General features: G+C 40.0%; 1 long non-coding RNA gene across 1 annotated transcript; it reads right to left on the reverse strand.

Moving 5' to 3' along the window:
- Window positions 1-17,786: 17,786 nt before the first annotated feature.
- On the reverse strand, window positions 17,787-18,781 carry LOC121594115. Its single transcript, XR_006004900.1, has 3 exons — window positions 18,648-18,781; window positions 18,322-18,507; window positions 17,787-18,236 (listed from the first exon to the last, which is right to left on the reverse strand). It is a non-coding gene; the product is annotated as an uncharacterized LOC121594115 (long non-coding RNA).
- Window positions 18,782-19,084: the final 303 nt, after the last annotated feature.

A 19,084-nucleotide genomic window follows, 5' to 3' on the forward strand; every position in this document is an offset into this window, starting at 1 on the left:
GGGTGTTTAGTTGCTCCAGGCAAATGCTTTTTGCGCAATTGGCCACACATCATTCCGCCCTGCCTGCACAATCCCCCCGAAAGTGGATTGCATCGCTAACCGCACGGCGCGTAAGCTAGGGTGGGCACACCATTTGCTGATTAAATTTGCTGCATGCTGCAGCGGTAATATTTCTAAGCTTGCAGCTGCAGATGGGCAAAGGAAACTAAAAAGCAAGACAAACAGTTAACAGAAAATGGCTCATTTGCGTGCCCGTTGAAAAGGTCTACTCTTACGTGCACCGGCTCGCTTTGCTCGCTCATGTTAGACAGGGGAAGTTAATTTGCAACCTCGTTACCTCGTAGTTTTTAGACTGTTTTGTTCAATGTCGGTATGCAGTTTTCTTTTTCGTTTTTTTTTTAAATTTTGCCCGTTTTTGTAAACCTTCCCGATTTTTCCCGCTCCATCTTCAACAGTTCATCTGAATTGTTCCATCGAAGTGTGATGCTCGTTTAAACACTCCGAGTCAGCTGATACGGAGCAGCGCAGCGCCATTATATCGGTATCTGTCAAGCGAAGCGGAGCCTTTTTCTTCTTTCTTTCGTTTCCATTTTCCACCTCTCCGGGTCAAATCAAAGCGAACGGCAACGACAGCACGATGGGCTGCAGGGAAATGATGGTTTAAATGAATGCCTTTTCAGTTGGAAACATTTAATGACTGGCAAACGCACGGGGTTTTTGTTGTTGTTGTTGCTTTGCTTATACAAGCGTGTGTACGTTCTATGTTTTACATCTGAAGCCCTCTCTATATTTCTCATTCACTTTGCCATTTTAAATAATGATTGTATCGTAACGATTGGAATCGAGCTAGTGAATGTTGATGAAGCCGAGACAGCTTTGAGCGAAGAATGGTTTACAGTAAAACATATGCTGGGATCTTTCCCGTTTGCAAAGGAAACGACTTATGCAAACAATTTAAGCTTTATAAAATTATAGAAAAAAAAACAGCACATTGTGCAACATGAAAGAACCGCACCGCCATCGTAACAGCCACAGCTCGGACAGTAAGGGCCCTTCTTTTCATCTCGTATATAATTTATTTTTCTCGCTTTTCCTCTGTTCTTTGAAAAGGGGTTGAATTTGCACCCACCCACACACACACACACACACACACACACACACACACACACACACACACACACATACACACACACACACACACACACACACACACACACACACACACATACACACACACACACACACACACACACACACACACACACACACACACACACACACACACACACACACACACACACACACACACATGTATGAACGACACGCGTTTCAACACTTTGCAGCAGCCATTTTCCCAGCCGGGTGTGAGTAAAGTCATCTTTTGTGCGCAAAAGTTCACACGGTGTATTTTTGTGTGTGTGTGTGTGTGTGTGGCCTTTGTCCCTTTTTGCGATCAGACAATGCATGCAAAATGGCTACATAATCGGTTTAAATTTGGCACACTCTCTCTGTGGCGCTCTGTGCTGTTGGGGCGAGTGGACCTGTCGCTTGGTTGTTTGAACATTCAGGTAATGTTGCCGTGAAAGTCAGACTCGCGGAAAAGAATGGTAATGGAGAGCTAGCTATAAAAGGAAAGAAAGAAATACAATGTAATAAACCGTTGTTTTCTAGCTGATACGAGGAGTTTTTAGGAATGGTACAATTCCGAGACAACAGACACGAGTATGGGCGTACGTGTTGAGCGTATAAATCACTTTGCAAATCATATTTTCTTGTATCATCATGCCGTAAATTTCGACCAGCTAACGAGAGTGTGTTGGAAGTTTTGGCTAAATTTCCAGGGGACAGTTAAGGAATGGGATGTAGCTGCCGGTTGAATATGCATTGAGCACAATTACAATTCCTCCGCTGCGTTGAACCTGGAAGCAATATCAATGATTGAAAATTAATGTTTTGTAAAGGGCAGAGACAAGATTGATTTTAATATTGTTGGCTATGGATTTGTGTCGAAGTTGGGATGAAAATTTGTACAATTCAAACGTTAGCAACGGTCAATTATCTGTGCGACACATTGGAGTTAGTTAATTACACGTTTAATAATAAAATACCTGTTTTAAAACGTTTTTATGTCAATCCCAAGCAGCCCACTACGAATGTTTGTATTTCCCTATTATAATGCATTTCCCTTTTTCCACTACCAAAAAAGCGGAAAACAACAGCTTGCATATTCAACATTTCTATTACAGTTGCGTCACACATTTACGGCCGAAGGGAATACTCTATTTATTCTGTTAAAGTCAACCCATCTTATTCGCGGAACGACATGAATGCTCTCCTGGTTGCCTTCCACCACCGCCCGACCGCAGCTGTGTCGTGCTGGTCGTTATGGTGGTTAAAGTTAGCGGTGGCAAACGGTCCCGTATCTGGTCTCTGGCATCTTTTTTGGCAGGCGGGTGGTTTTTTTTTCAATGTTTCGCTCTGATTGCCACACACACACACATACGTACGGATGTACCACAGCAGAGGAGAAACACACTCCTAACAAAGCACACCGTCACACAATGTTGAGCTTACACCAGAAACTTGCGGTGTGTGAGCTCGGGCACCCGTGAGGCAACCGCACCGAGCAGCAGCAGCAGCAGCAGCAGCGCCAGGGAAGGCATCGGGAGATTGGAAATTGGATTATTTTTATTTCTCGTTCCGCTCCTTTCTGCTTCACGTTCGCTTAAAGCAACACTCATCAGCCCGCCGTGGGAGTGTCTTTTGGCGAGTGGAATATGGTGAGCAACATAAAAAGGAGAAAAAAAGGAAAAAAGAACCATAAGAGGAGTGAAAATTTTCCATTTTCCACCATTAACCCGATGCAGGGCCCGATACCGTAACCCGAGCCGGCTCGCGAACCGGGACGGGACTAGAGTGCATTCATCTTTTCTATTCATATTTATGGCTGCACTCCCTCTTGCTCCGTCTTTCTCTCTCTCTCTCTCTCTCTTTACTCGCGTTGAGTATAATATAGTATTATTGTTCAAACATAAACATAATCATATTTTTCCGGTCCGGTACGATTGCATTTACTATCATGGCACGTACCCTGTAAGTCGACGCTGTCAATTACTGGTTTAATGGTGACCGAATGGCAATGGCGGAGCAGCAAAGAGTTGGAAGTTGGATGGGCTAGTGCTGTGTTGGAAAAGGCTTCAACAAAGCGTTGAAATGAAAGCTACAATGTAGAAAGGACACTACTGTTTAACGGACTGTAGAGAAAGTTACTTCACCTTTGTGTGTAAAAGCTTTCTGTTTTTGTTTATCTTAGCTTGTTTTAGTTGGTCGTAAAGTAGCATTGAAGGTGTTGAATCGTACGTGGAAACACCATTCCTTCCTGAATAATCAAATTTCCATTATGATTTCACAGAATTCCTATAATTGATTGAATAACAGCACTCAATGCATGGTTGCAATGAAACAACATGCTGCGGAAATACATCCCTTGTTATTCGTCTGACAGTTTGAAGGGCATAAGTGACAGAAGAACAATAGCTTTCATGTAAGCTGTAGCCTGGTTTCGTGCCAGCAAGCTATTTTAATGAGTAACATATGCACAAAAGCATTAAATGATGCCTCATCGACATAAACAGAAGTATTGAAATTGATCAACATGTAGTTGTAGTTGTGATTAAGTCCTGCAATAACGCTAATAATCATTAGCTTAAAAGATAATACTCTTTTTAATGATATTGTTACATCAAACAACACATGCAATCATTATTTTCAAAATTTTTAATAAACAGATGTCTTACTAAACTATTCGGAAATGATCGAAGATGTGAATTGAACCGAATTTTAAAACAGTACAGCCTTGTATCGAACTTATAACTTCCATCGAACGCGAGTAAAAAAAAAGTATTAAAAAGCTGACAAAGGCTGCACCCGGTAGGCTAGTAAATAAACGATCAAACTTTACCCATTAAATGCGTATATGCTCAAGCCAGCACACTATAACCAAGTCCTGTGTATGGGAGCGAGTTTAAAGCTAAAGTGCGAGCAGCGAGAACGATCCAGAAAAGTTGCTAAACGTTGAGGTGGTTTAAGAAAGTCTCATTTATTATCACTTAATAACAATAAAAGTTGTACGCCTCATATGGCTAGCACCGGCAGCGAAATAATGGATTAAGCACTACGCCCGATGTTGCTTTAAAGGAAATAGATCATTACTGTATTTTTTTTGCTCTTCTTCTTTTTCTTACTGTCTCACTAGCCTCATGTTTTAAACATCACACGCAACAGCAGCATAAAGTTGCTGAAATCATTATTATGCTCGCGCGTTTCCTACCCTTTCCTGCACGCCAAAACCCCCCTTGCTCGCTCGCCCTCTTGTACGGATTATATGAATGCAGGATAAAAATGATCATAAATTATGAAAAATATGGATATGTATGCATCGCACAGCGCCCCACACAAACACACACACACACACATGCTCAGAAAAGCGCCATAATGGCTTTATTTAAAAGGAAATTGTATCATTACCGCTGCGTGATTGCTTTTGCTCGCAGCAAAAACACGAACGAAAAATGGGAGGATATTGTCACTTTTGTTGTTATAAGCGCATGAAATATTGATGGTTAAATCAGGTTTATCTTGCTGTCATTATTTGGAAAGCGCTATTTAATCAGTAAAATATTGCGCTTTAAACAAGCGTCATGCTGTGTATTGGAATTGCTTCGTTCCACCAGCATTCGAGCTACCCAAACAGTTAAGATAATACTTTTCAATAAAAGCTGCAGCACATTTGGCGCCAATCGCTCTGGCAGCGCGTTTTCATCCACTAACTCAACCTTGCTCGCTTGGTGTGAACTAATCCATTATGCACGACCGTACGAGCTGCACTTGGCTTGGTAGAAACTGCAGCTTGTGTAAAGTGAGCGACGTTTCTTATTGCATCACACTTGAAACTTTCACCATATCGGTACTTCATCATTCACCATCACCATGTCGGACGATGTTCTGCCGGCAGATGGTGCAACACCATCTTCGGCACCGGGGCCGAGGGAGCAACGACTGTAAACCAACAGTGAACAAATTTGGTGTCAGCTGTGCACGTGTAATGGCAACATACACGTACACACATACACACACAAGCAACAAAATGTTGATCCGCTGATAACGTATTTGTCGTCCCCGTTAGCACCACGTACCCACGGCGTGTCACGTGATGTAGCTGTCACGTGTGAAAATATATTCCGCACGCATCATCTTTCATGGCGCTTTTGCGGAAAACCAGCACGGCCAGGCACAGCACACAGGCACGGCGCTAGCAGCAGCAGTTAAGCTGGCAATCCAGATTACTTTACACCTCAAGTCAAAGACTTAACATTTCCGGATTTTAACCTCCTCTATCGTGGAAGGTGTTGCTTGTGCTGTTGCGAGTATGTGGCAGTACTGCGCGCTGTTAGTTTCCAGAGCACGGAAAGGATACTTGCGATCTAGGACGGGAAGACAGCACAGCTTGGCGTGGAACATAATCCTTCTGCACAGTGACACGTTTTTGTTTCCCGAGCAAATGATGGCGGGGTGATTTATATGAATACGTGCATACCTGCTCACCTGCAATGATGAGTGATGGTTATTTAAGGGAGTGTGTAGGAATATGCGAAGGAGAGTAATTTAAAACTTCATTTGATGTTATTTTACTGAAGCAATGGATAGCGAATAGTTGGCACAAGTTTTCAGTTCAGCTCAGTTTTCTGTTTACACAAGGAACATCATGAGGGAAGGATGATGAACGTTTTATTTCAGCTGAAAACCAACACAAGTTTTGCAAAGTGTGTTTAGTGTGAACAACAACAGAAAAAAAGATGACAAACTTTGCATAATGAAGCTCGTTTTACGCCAGGTGACAAACAGCACGCCTAAACAACGCACAATTAATCACGACCTCCGGTTACCAGATTTACCTTAAAGCATTTCCAGCAACTTGTTTGACGTTGGCACCAGAAAACCTTTTTCACACCTTTCCCCGAAAAGGACCAGCCAGAGGCTTGGAGTTTCATTACAGCTTCATCCCTGTTAACTGTGTGTTTGTGTGTGCGCGCTTGAGATTCATCATCGGTAAGCGGTGTGGACAAATCTAGAGCAAACGATATAAATTGAGCTGTTTTTTTGAGCGAAGCATTTGAAAGCGCAAACGGGAAGGAGCGAAATTAAAAACAAACGCTACAGCACGTTCCGCTCTGACATTTAAATTGACACGCTTTGCTGAATACTTCTTTGCAGTACAGTTTTCAAAGATACGAAACAATGGGTTTAGTCCTAGAAACTGTATCGCCGGTTTTCGATTTGAACAAAATCCGGCGTGGCAAGGAAAGCAAAATGTAACAAAAGGCGGTCGCTGTAATGAAGCAATTTAAGCATCATCAATCATACTGTAAAAATATTTTTCTTATCTGTTCACCCAGTCCACAGTCCGTACTTTGAGGACTGCTTAGGTACAAACCTTCGACGAGTCCCGATCTGCGTTAGCTGCTTCGTTCCATTCACAGAACGGTGCTCCAGTTCAGAGCTCGTCGTTTGCTCATTTGTTTTAATATTTTCATATTTTTCGCACGTGGCTCTGGCTTCCGTGCTTCAAAATGGGTCGACACTAGGTACACGTACACAGTCGACCATCGGGGCTGCCGAATGTCTTCCTTGCTGAGAGCATCCTGTTAGAAAGGTTCAGCTCAATGCCTGGTGGCAAACGAACGTCTTTCTACGGGAGCAAAGCTCCACACGAATCCGGACTGCAGTGCGGTGCCTTTTACACAATCGACTGATTATGGAGACGTGACGAAATTTTCTCATTTCCTCCACTTAAGCATTCATATCATTTTTCATTCGGTCGTTGGTAGAGGAAATGAATGCCAGTCCTTTGCCACTTCATCTTCATCACTACCAGCAACGGCCATTTTGCGACGGCCATTTCGTCAAACCATTTCTCACTTTGCGAAACGTCAACGCTGTCTTGTCAACTCTTCTGCTCGCTGTTGACATTCCTGTTCGGTGGGTTTTGCATGAAGGTATTATGTGTAACCTTAAAAAAAATGTACATGATAGAGTATCTCGTTTTGTCGCTCGTAGATTGGAGGTTGAACTATCTTTTAAATGATTTTTGAGAACTTCAAAACTAAATTTTAGTAATCATTCACTATGATACTTCGTTTTAAGCACGTGTCTCCTCTTTTTTCTGGTCAAAATAGTATTGAAATACTGCAATAAAAATATCAAAAATCATTTCATTAATCATTCCATGCACCAAACACCTTAAAAATAATGGATTTCAATTGGGTTATGCAAAGCTTAACGTGATTTGTTCATACAAGAAACTGCATTCGTCAAAACTACAACTTTCCATTGCAGAAAGCGGTGGAGAAATCTTTGTAAAATTTCATGAAATATTCATAAGCTGCGGATGGTAATGAAAAGAAAGACAAATATTCGCCTGTAGCCCCTCACAAGGCTGTAAAATTCATTCAGAACTCTTTGGTAAAAGTATACAAAAAAAAAGAATAAAATGACATAGCACCATGCCACTGGTCTCGCTATCTTAGCATTCATTTATGCAATGCGACATTTTTACAAACTTTTCCATATCGGTGCTCAAAACGTGTTACCGATTGCCGCACTGGAGAAAATTTTAAACTTTCCTCCTGTCTTATGGCTGCTGCAATGAATTTGTTTGTATGAAAGCCAAGAATTGAAGATGACTGTGGATTGTGGGTTTTAAAAAATAACATTATAAAATCATAAAATTTTTATTTGTGAATAATACTCGGAACAAAGAGGCAATGCTTTCATAATATGATAGATTATCTTCAAAAAATGTCAATGAAAAAGACATTGGAAAAAAGTTTAAATTAGTAATTGCAAACAAGGAAAGGATTGAGCATCACAGTTGAGTCGTTCTTTCCCCAATTTTGAATAGTGTTTGAAATTATCTGGAAAAGAGATGAAAATCGTTCCCATACGTGTCAAGAACTTAAAAAGCACATTTGATTTTGTACGGATGAAATGCTTAGCAGCGAATAAATGCTGCACCTGAATCCAATAATATCAAAAATTATTGAGTTTTTCGACCGTGTGAGGAAATTTAACCTTTTTGATATCATTCGTTAACACTAACCATTAAGGCAAGAGAGGGAAACTCATATGAGGGGTTTGAATAAAATCAGCATCATAACAAATGCCACTTCCAGCTGAAAACTTTGCATCAATTACGCATTCTCGTTCCGGAACCTTGTTTTAGAAAATGTGCAACGAGCGCACATCGTATTTTACATCGCATCAGACAACTGTTCCGTGTACAGTCAAGCGTGATATTGTACCGTTAATTAGACCGTTCCGATAGGTATGCTTGCTTCAACGAACAGCCAATGCAGAAGTCTATTGTCAACAACCAGCCGTACTGGAAATAGAACGTCAGTTGTATGCACTCGTTGAGTTCATCATTGCTAGCAAAATAATTGATTCGTGGATGATTTGGCATGCAAAATCATTGCAGCGAAATGAAGCATAGTTTACGTGACCATGATGTTATTAGCTGACAGTTAATACGGGTGAGCTTTTATAAACTTAAATGGTTGAGGTATTCATTCATTAACAACATATTCACTGATACCATACAATTGCGTTGGTTTTATTGTGTAATTTTAATGATGAAACTTGTGCATTTTTTGAGTAGGATATCGTCAATTTCAATAAACAGATGCCTTAAAATAAATGAATGCGCTTTGTATTTTATGTTGTGTTTTTTCGTTTGAACCAACTAAAACGTTGATCCGATTAAAAATTAAGCCATGATTTTGGTTGTTGCTGGTGTGTGGCGTATCTCAAAGTTTTCCAATTAATTTCTACTTTTTAATCGGATGTTTTGTTCATGGGTGTTGTGCCTATGGAAAAATTGCTGTTCTAAAAACAAAACTCTTCAAATGAGTTAATGCCACTTACAAGGTAGGATTCTTTTCCTTCGCTCCGTTTGGAATGGTTTCGGTTCAGTAAGCAATAAATATAGCTTACTTTGGTGATACAGCACGTGTGTCGATGGTTGCAGGATTTGCAGGATGCTTCATGTAAGAGAATTTAATTCTCTTCTAAACGAAGCACAAACAAAACCTTTCGTTACTTAGTTATAAGAGTTAAGGAAAAAGAAGCTTATATTCTAGTGCTCCTGATAAGCTATTGAACTTTTTTAAACATCTACTGAACCAAAAAGCCGTAATTAATCAACACATTGGAGCAGTAAAGATCTGATTTGGAAAAGATTAATGTAGCGACTTACCTTACTAATACCTTATTAATATGACTGTAATAGAGAAAACCATCGATCGAGCAACGCATTATCTTTCTAGCACCTTAATGGTTGACATTCACCACTCTCCTCTTGCCAACAGCATGCAACCGTTCGCGGAGCAATCAGTCAACTTATTAAAGCCATCTGTCATTATGCCAGCTAACGTACCACAGCCCACCATCATCGTACCATCCATTAGAAAGTTTGGCGTAAATGATCATAAAATTTTACAACTAAGGTTCCAGCTGGTACCGACCATTGTTGTAAGTCAAATAAATTGAGAGTCTACCGACCTGGAAAACTCACGCAACAAAGCACTGATCATTTGTAGCCAAATTCGGGTGAAGGCTGGGAGGCGCTTTACACTGTGAAAATTTGTCATACAAATTATTCATTATAGCTTACAAGCTGTCAGTCAATTGAATGCATTAGCGTTAGCACTTTGTCTACGATGATTGTAGCCTGAATGCTATGGAATAATAAAATGTTCAGCACCTTTACTGATTGAAGGTAAGGTAGAAGAAAAAGGTAGATGAAAAAAAGAACAAACCTTCGTAAAGGAAACGATTATTGGATAAGTGTTAGGTTCATGCTCAAGGAAACAAAAGCATTGCTAAAATGCAAATTTGAATTATTGTTCATGATCTAGTTCAGACACAGGATAGTACAACATATCCAATTCCAATGAATTTACGTGCTGTCAGCAATGTAACCGTTCCCTAAGCCGGCCAAGTGCCAATTAAGCATCACGTATTATCTTCTAAAGTGCTCATTAGTTGAGAATGATGGACGAATTTGATATTATAATGCCAACAAGGTTTAGTTTTTGTGGCGAAACGAGGGTAATGTTTCTTCTAGATGCCTTTCACGTTTCCTTGAAATCTGGTACGTCAATTAATCTGCAAAGTTAACAAGCCGGAGGGAAATAGTTAAAGCAACGATAATTTGCATGGATTTCTCAAACATTGGTGCTTCAACAAGGGAAATGTAAGTTAATTATTCAGCTGTTGTGTAGCCATAGAACGATTTTTAAGATTATGTTCGGTGACTTTTTCACTCTTTTTCGTTAATTCTATTTTTCTATCCACAACTCTCTTTTGTTCTCTCTCGCTTTATGTTCAACTGGTCCATCTGATGGTTAATTAATCTCGAATTGCTTTTATTTTAAAATGAAACGCATCGTTAAACAACTATATTCATAGACAATCGCAACCACGTGATAACCATGAATATTAAAGCAACCATTTTTCCGTCTGAATAGCAAACGGATTCATTTTAAAGAAGAAAAAAAAACATACACTAGCAGTTCATTTAGTTTTATGACATCAGGCAATATTTTATTGTTTCATTTTTAATTTAAAGCAACGCAGCACACCAACCGAGAGTAACGACCCGTCCAATCAAGATGGGCGTTGATTGTAACCTGAAGCGCAATAATTACATCAATCCGATTCACAGGAAGCAAAACAAAAACGCGCCTGTTTGCTGGAACTTGGTTCGTAAACCAACTATTGTAGAAATATCTGTAGTGGAAAAGGTTCAAAGTTAAATTGTTGTACTTATGTAGAATATGTATAAATGTAACTGGGTTCAAATTCTATTATATCTTAAGAAGAATAATAAAAATTATCCAAATGAAAGTTCATTCGATTCAGTCGTCAGTACTCAGAAAATTCCTTGTCAGAAGAAAATTCCTTGTTGCAACGAATTTCTTGTAGAATTTCTATTATAATGTATATGCCTTCTTCTTCTTTTTGGCTCAACAACCGATGCCGGTCAAGGCCTGCCAACCCACTTGGGGTTGGCTTTCAGTGACTTATTGATTTCCCCCCATAGCAGGATAGTCAGTCCTACGTATGGCGGCACGGTCTATTTGGGGCTTGAACCCATGACGGGCATGTTGTTAAGTCGTACGAGTTGACGACTGTACAATGAGACCGGCTTAGTATGTATATGCCACAAACTTCAATTTTGGATGTAGATAAATATATGCAATTTATCAAATTTTAAACTGCCCTAACACCGGCTGATTTCAAACGAAACTCACACCTCAGAAAAAGGGCAGTGTTACACTGTGGCACGTAATCGGAAATAGCATTGATATCGGAAGTGCGAGCTTGATTGCGGTTGAGTTTAAGATCTTTCGCCAGCATGTCAATTCTTTTTATGGTGATTTGTTACCTGATGTTTTGTCGTCATTTCCACACCGCCAACAACATCCAATGTCACACTAGCAGAAGATGCTCACCAAATCCACCCCGACATTACGACCTTTCGGCGCAAAGCATTCGAAAACGACTTTCAAATCATCACGTTGTCGCATTAACCGCTTTTCCGCAATTTGTTCATCTTGTCTACGGTTCCGAACGTCGGACCTGTCGTAGGAAAGTCCCTCCCTGCACCAAATTATCTGTTTCCGACCGTTCGATTTTCGTTTTTAAGTTTCCTTTCCCATTTTCGGATAGCTTTCATCCATTGCGTGTTTCGCCCGCATCTTATGCTTTCTTTTGCCACCGAAGCGTTTCTAGATCGTAGATTAAGGCGAGTTTGTGTTCTGCCGAACCTGACCGAAATTACAAAAAGAGGGAAAAAGAAGGTCAAAATGAGGGACAAAAACTGAGTGAGATCCGTGGAAGGAGAATCTGTATGATTCGTCGAGAAAGACGGTTTCTGGGAATGTTGCCATCACGTGCGCTATGAAAGGAAACTCAAACGAAGTCCTGTCCAACTACCGATATCAATTCCACTCTCTTCCATTGTCCATCTTGGCATTGCAGTTTCTACACAACGGTTCGCATTCTGTCTCTTTAGCTGCTTTTGCTCACTCTGTACTACCTTGCTAGTAATGTTTGATGATGACGATGTTTAGCCCGAAATTTTAGATGGAAACGCATCTTGAAGGAGTAATCAAATTTAATATAATTTCTTACAACGTATGCAGTTGAAAAGTTTGTGTAGATTATTTGCTTAAAATGGTAGAAATTCAAAACTTCTTAACTGAACCTAAAAAAATCTACTGTAAACTCAGTTAAAAATGTATATTTTTATATTTCTCACCTATGAATTTCTTTATGAAATGCATGAAAGGTTATTTATGTATGGAGTGAATGATATTTACATGCCAGCAGCCTCTTCATACAACAAGCATTTTTCTCAGAAAACATACAATGGTAAGTGCATGGACAGAAAAAAAAACCTCGTAAGTCACCCACTTCAAAAGCGTATTTTTCGTTTAAATTCCACGCTCACCGTAACCTGCCACCAACAACAAACTGCACTTCAAAACGATCCCGGAGAAAAAAAAAACTGCAACTACGCTGGTGTAATGCACAAAAAGGGAATGATGTTGATTTTATCTTTTTTGTCACTCTTGTGGTCAAATGCCCTTTAGCGATGGACAAACGCTTGGACGCTGGGAGCTCGCGAGCATGACAAAAGCCACACACAGACAACAAATCAAATGCACTGAAGTTGTTTTCAAAGCGAAACAAACCACTCCTGCTCGACTTTTGTTTCCCATTTCCTGTTGTTTTTTTTTGTTCTTCTATTTGTAGTGTGGCAAATCCCTCTCACAACGATAGTGGAGTGTCCTGGGAAACAGTATGAAATGTAATCCAAATAACTGTTTCCTGGTATTCTCAGCCTTGAACGTGAAAGTTCTTTAGTGATGGTTAGCGTACGTCCTTCCCAACGCTTTCAGTCATGTTTTAGCGTGTAGACGCCTTCGTATTTCTTAAAACTATAAAATGCACGTGTATTTCATAACAAGGACAAACGCTACCTAAAACATATGACCTCCGAGAAACAGGATGCAATAAAGTGAAGAGTTGTCATTTGTTTCCAGTGCGCCTCACAATTTTATTGACAATAGATTTGTGTTCCAGTTTCGATGGATTGTCAACTGATTGCTCGCCGTACTACAAAAGACAGACATTGATTTTATGACATTCCTAGTTCGATATGCTGTGAGGACTTCTCTATCACTTTCAAATTCATTGCCAACAGGCACATAAAGGTTCACTCATGATGCTGTACATCACATAGTCGATCAATTGTTATTTGACTTCAGCAGATTCAGTAGATACATTGGGTTTAATTGCAATTTGTAGCTTCTGAAGCAATATGTGATAAAACTGATGATTGTTTTCTAGTTCATTGTATTGGAGCTTTTCATCCGTGCTGTCTACAGTCCTCGAAGATACATTTAACGATGGATGAGTTATATATCTTGACTAAAACGCTGATTTCAACCGTATCATTTATTCGAAACTCCGAAATTCTCTGACTCATTCCAATGTTCAATGATACAAAAAACCATTGTATGGATGGCAATTGCAACCAGAATCTACACACAACAGCTAGCCCATATGTTGCTCCTTTATGTAATGAAACTCACATTGGAAGCATGAACTAAATTCGAACACTGCCGTCTTTACACCGCACTTGACAGGCAAACCCATTCCCAAGTCCAATCGTCTCCAGTCAATTGTACCAAGTATAAGCACTACTCTGCTCCGAGAAGAAGCTTCAAGTCCTCTCATGAATATTAATTGAACCAACATGTACATATTAGTTTTATTATCATAGTTATGATTTCCAACCGAGGCCCGATCCCGGTCAGTTAGTCTCTGGTGTTGCGTATCGTTACAAGATCGTATCGAGTAAAGTTGAACTGTCCGATTGCGTGATGGACGGACTAGTTATTGCCTTAAGTGACTGCCGGAGAAGCGGTCAATTGGAACGTTTTACCTTCTTCATTTGGTATTGATTTCCGATTCCAGAAAATGTTCCTACAAGTTTTCCTACGGGAAATAGAGTTTGTGATTGCTGGTGATAGAGCAAACGCACTTGTAAGGAGCTTTGTACTTGTCGGCTGATTCTGTGTGAGTTTCATGTGGCATGTTATTTATATGATAATTCCAGATAACATGATGCAGTACACATGACGATAGTTAAGCAATTGTGTTCGATGTATGTTGAAGTCGGCTAAAGGGACCGCTAAAAGTTGATAAAAATGTTGCTGGTTTACACAAAAGTATGGTAAGTTACTTAAAGTAATAGTACACACTTTTTTGTAATTTATGGATCCATTTAATGCATCTTCTTCAAACCAATCTTCTCCAGAAAATAACTCATGTTAACAAGAAACAGATTAACCTGCTTTTGTTGAATAATGTTCACCTCAGCCCTCTTCTTCAATAGAAACCATAACTCATCTACTACGCCATACAACATCGTAGCGCAGAAGGAACAATAAAGGTTGCGTGTTGTGAGCCAAAAATGATGAACTTTTTCTTCCCTCTGGTTTGATTTACTACAGAAGAAAACGGGAAAATGATTAACAGGTGGCGTAGCACTTCAACCACGTAGCAGATCAATGGCACAAGTGTTGTTCGGAAACAAAAGAAGCAAAATGTGATGATACAGCGTGATCTCAAATAACGCAAACACATTTTGAGCCATCCAATCTCGTTTCCTTCACGATTCACAGGATGCTGACTGTTTGAATGATCCCAATTCATCATTTGTATACTTTGAAAGTCCGATTGAATGTTGTTGAGCTGCGTTCGCTTCCATTTAATCGCGAATTGTGTTGTTTCCTGCCGACCAATAAAGCATCTTTGGTTTGCTACCTTTTCTGCATGTTTAAGCAGTCCATCTCCATTCAATGCAAACATTCAAATACTCATCAGCAATGGGGATGATAACTGGGAGTTTCATAGCTATTTTGAATTATTAGCTTACCGATTGTTTCTTCGAATGCTGCGCGTGAGGCCAAGTCAAGCCTGCAAGGTGAATTATGTATTCAGCTCAGGCAGTGGAACGAAAGCTACCGGAACGCAAATGGTTACATTGAATGATGATCACGTACGAAATAATCCTTTTTCTCAAGAAACTCTGTTATGATGATTTAAAAGCTTATTCTACTGGTAAAATATTGTTTATCACTATAGGCGTATCATCAAATTAACACCATTGCAGTGTACTGAAAGAATCTTTATGATACTATTTTAACTATTGCGTTCATTAGATTGAAAGTAAGTTGTTTAAAGTTACAGCAAGGATATGAATGACCCAAAAAGATATCAAACACTAGCTTTTCACAGACAAAAGCATTAATGGTATCAACACCCATTTCGGTTATCAGCACATGATGTTGATGTTATTTCACATTTCCCAAGTTCATCCACACATGTGATGAGCGATGACCCAACATACTGCACAGTGGCACGTACTCTCTCATCACAATGAACATACATACTGCCCTCTTCGTTTGGTTCTAATTTTCAGATAGATTTACCATTCGAACCCTTTGTAAGGATTATTTTACATGTAAACTCACAGCTGGACGTATGTTCCTCTCCACATTCGACCAACTGGTGCGTTCCAACGACAGAAATCTGTTTTCATTAACATAATCGCATTATAACAGGTGGCAAAGCAATAAGTACATTCATTGCACTGTTTAAAGCGAGCGATTTCAATCCTACAACCGAAATCATAACAATAGTATGAGTGATAGATGAGAGACTTTTTCTGCTGAAATCAATAAAACAGTAGAGTTTTATAGCATCCCTAAGCAACGATCGATAATTGCAGCTAGCTGCCTTGAGGTTGAACGTGTCCAGCTTTTCCGAGTACCCTTATGTGCTTGATAAATGAAACAAATCGCTGTTCCACGTTGTTCGTTTTCATTTAGAATTACGTCAGCTGGTTTTCCACATGAAATATGTTGACTGCACTGTTTAAATTACCAACAAACAAACGGAGGTGCAATAATTCCCAAGAGTCTCGTTTGAAACAGTTATTTGCGTTGCTATTTTCTAAAAACTAAATACTATTTTCTAAGGTTATTTTCGGGACTTTAATGATACTGCAACCTTCGCCCAATAACTACAAACACAACATGGTATTTCCCTAAACCTCTCCGATTGGATCTGAGCTCACTGTTCATGTGAGAGAAAATGCGCTTATCGCCCTCATTAGGCGTATCGTCACCGCAACACAACACATGACAGCGCAGTTGACTGTGTCTCGGTTTGAGGCTAATTGCATTTTGGCTAATTTGTACCCGTTGAATAGTGTATGAGCATTCGGGGCCAAGCAAACACACGACAATACAGACGAACGAAGCGATGGCCAGCACAACCGACACCGAACAAACAAGTGATAGAAGTTGTTGGTTTACTATCACTGCAGAACAGTTGTTGCTTCTAGTCCACCCAATCAACTGTATCGTGTGAAAGCTTTAAGAAACATCTTCTCCGATAAATTTGGCTAACCTGACTTTAATGAAATTGTTTTGGAACAGTTTTAAAGTAGACAAAAGGCAATCGTTCAATTACAACATGTTCTCAACATTGGCCTATACTTCCATTCAGGATATTTATGATATGCCTTTTCGAATGTCAATATTCTAATTGACCATACCTCAAATGGTGCCAATTCTTCCACAACCACGAATCATTCTTTGTTACTGCCGTCGTGCGTTGTGATTTTGTTCTTGCTCCTTCCATCCCCATCCTTTTCCTTGACACACAACGGCCCCGATACACAGCAAAGTTTGATGGAAATCGTCTAAAATTAATTCAATTTCGCTTAACTTTTCTCATTCCCTGTCAGAATCTGGATAACTGAAAAATGGCGACCAATGAAAGAAACAGCGAACACAGACGAATCAGCAATGCAGAACAGAACGAGACCTGGCGCAGTTGGGCAGTCAAGTTGGTGCGACGGTTTTTCTTCCGCAATCTGTACGATCTGAATTCGGCACAATTAAGAATCTGATTGCTGGTGGCTTCTGTCCTCTGAAATTGGCGTGCAAAATTCAATTTCGTGAACTTTGCCTATGCAAAGGCTGTTCTTTGTTTGCAGTCCAGTCGCCAAGTCAAGCGTGCTGCTTTCGCTCGGTGTCGCTGAATCGGGGAGGAAACCAAGCAAATAATAATGAATGCCTCGCTGTAAGATCAGTTCGGCGCACCAAACATAATAGTCAATTAGTATGTTGAGATATAAAGCTACATACATACAATTAGTTCTTAACACAAAGTAGAAACAGTGAACTATTTCCGTGAAGTCTTTGCTTCTTTCCACCTCGTGATGATGTGCATACTATCGATTACTTTAACCGCCACTTCCAACGATTGCTTGCCTGTATTATATATCATCCTCTCGTGACCAATTATTCGTCATCAAGCCACAACGTCGACCACAGCATTCAAATTCCTCTCCATCGTAGCAATTCATCATCGTCGTCATCGTCGTCGTGTGCCAGTGTCGCATCGCATCTGCGTCCGTGTGCGGTTCCGTTACGATGTTTTGTCAGAAGTCAGACACTTGCTAAACCTCTGGAGCTGGTCGTTGATGGATGACGTGAGATGCGACGAACAAACTCGTGAAACTGGTTCAACATTTACCTTTAAAGTGTAACGAACATTTCATTGTTGTTTTCATAGTTTTACTGAAGGGGATCAATTTATTGAATGAAAACTGATAAAACTCATACAGAAAAATACTGATCCTTTAGGTTAACCATTCGCTTATTATAAATCATTTCTGACATACTAATCCGAGCACTTTCCCAACAATCCATGAATAATGTATACGCAAGATAAAACCTGATCCAGGCTGACCATCAGAAAGCCAGGAAATAAACACCAGATACCTCCTCACTCTTCAATATTGCTTGACCCGATCGAAACCTATTACGGAATTTAAGGTCAATGTGGTCCATTTGACATTGGATTGGTGCTTTCCGTGTCGGTGCGTCTTTGTTCGTGGGTTGTTGGAGAATTATTGCCGACTCATCGCAACCGACGACAGCATCTTCATTTGTTGTCGTATCACTTGCATGCCACGGATGAGTGGGTTCAGTTCTGACCAGAGCAAATCAGCTGATTGTGGTAGTTTCCTTGAAAGAGAGAGAGCCAATGGTTGTATTCTCCGTAGAAACGAATGGTTCATTACAAAAGTCTCTCTCTCTTCGATATGCTTACTGGTGCAAACTGCATGAGCTTAAGGAAGAGAGCTCAGAACGAAAGCTCAATTCATTCGAAAGCTTTCTTTCTTTTGGCTGGCTGAGTGTTCAAGGTAAGATAGCTCAGGATGATCATGGATGAACTCTTCAAAGATGTAATTCTTGTTAAAAAAATTGAAACGGAACGAAGAGAAATAAAAGTCCTCTGCTTGAAAAAAAAAGAATACGCAAGTTATTATTTCTCGAATGAATTCAAACATGTCTTAACATCAACGTCAACTATGCTACTATGTAACTATCCAACACTTTAATTACAAAAACTCATCCTATTTCAGAATATCTTACCCACACTTCCAGCGTTAAATAATCACCACAACTACACTTTGCGCAAACAACGAGTATTCTCTACTCATCCGCCTTTCCAGTATACACACTGAGCTGCTTATTCCACACGACAGACTGCTTGCTCGTATGTCACGCCAAAGTTTATTTATTCTCTCCGACACGCTCATACCTCCAAACACACACACACACACACACGTGCATTACGTGCTAATGTATGGCACATTCCTGCGAAGCAATTGACGAAACTTTGTGTTACATCAATTATCACCGTAATTACGTTAAGTTTAATGGGATACATGAGCGAAATAGCAGCGAGATAACTCAACCGTGAAACCGGCGTAGTTGAAAATGATGAGAATATCCACATAGAAGGTTGTTGTCGAAGCAAGCTTAGACGCTTCACTCTAGAACATTGCTTAGAAGGCCATGCCATGCTT

This window comes from Anopheles merus, chromosome 2L (genome assembly GCF_017562075.2).
Source record: "Anopheles merus strain MAF chromosome 2L, AmerM5.1, whole genome shotgun sequence".
Lineage (NCBI taxonomy): Eukaryota > Metazoa > Arthropoda > Insecta > Diptera > Culicidae > Anopheles > Anopheles merus.